This window comes from Aegilops tauschii, chromosome 3 (genome assembly GCF_002575655.3).
Source record: "Aegilops tauschii subsp. strangulata cultivar AL8/78 chromosome 3, Aet v6.0, whole genome shotgun sequence".
Classification (NCBI taxonomy): Eukaryota; Viridiplantae; Streptophyta; class Magnoliopsida; order Poales; family Poaceae; genus Aegilops; species Aegilops tauschii.
Genome location: NC_053037.3, coordinates 21,170,161 through 21,171,262, shown reverse-complemented (window position 1 = coordinate 21,171,262; position 1,102 = coordinate 21,170,161).

Genomic DNA, 1,102 nt, shown 5'->3' with positions numbered 1-1,102 from the left:
AACAACACTAGCAAAAGAAGTGATGTGGTTAAAGATCAGGGTTTGGACAGACCTGTAGGGTCAAAGTGTCCAGATAATGTAATAGAGTCTCCTAGTACACCTAAAGGGTTAAAAGGGTCTTTTCTAGTGTAGAGGATCAGAGTGAAATCTGGACCAAGATCTCTAAATATGGGCGGGGCAAGCACCCCAGGAAAGTCTTGTTTAGTTGAATTGTTTTTTCTGGAATATAAGAGGGATCACTACACATGAAAAACAAAATGTACAGTGGACACCCTCAATAAAACCAATGCTAGTATAGTTGCCTTCCAAGAAACTAAGAAATAAGAACTTTCAGCTTCTTTCTTGAAGTCTATTAGTGGTAGTAAAAACTTCCAATGGCATCACCTCCCCGCAGTAGGGTCAGCAAGAGGTGAATTGGTTGGAGTAGATATAGACATGTTTGATATCCTGCAATGGAGCTCCCTCAAATTTTCGGTGTCATGTAATCTTAGAGTTAAATCTAGTGGTGTTTTCTTTAGAATAGTGGTTGTTTATGGTTCTCCATATGAAGAAGGAAAAGATGATTTCATCTCAGAGCTGCATAGCTTATTTGTGGATGATCAGCTTCCAACTCTAATAGGGGGAGACTTTAATCTAGTTAGATACCAGCAAGATAAAAGCAGTGGTAATATTAATCACCATTGGGCTGACAATTTTAATGCTTGGTGGAGATTTGGAGTTTATTAGAGATTAAGATGTCAGGAAGGAAATTCACTTGGGCTAATAACCAAGGGGATCCTATCATGTCTATAATTGATAGGATCTTTTGTACCACAGAACTAGATGCCATTTTTTCTTTGAGCACATCCCAAGTTCTCCCTAGAACAGGTAGTGACCACACTCCTCTGCTCTGGGATTCAGGCATTGGGAGCACCCCTAGGGCATCTAGCTATAAGTTTGAAAAATGGTGGCTTTTACACCAAAATTTTAAGGAGCTTGCTGCCAGACATTGGGCTGCTCCAGTTAAGATGACTAAACCTATAGATGTGTGGCAAGAGAAGGTGAGAAGGTTTAGAAGATTTTCTAGAGGGTGGAGTAAAAACATAGAAGCTAGCATTAGAAA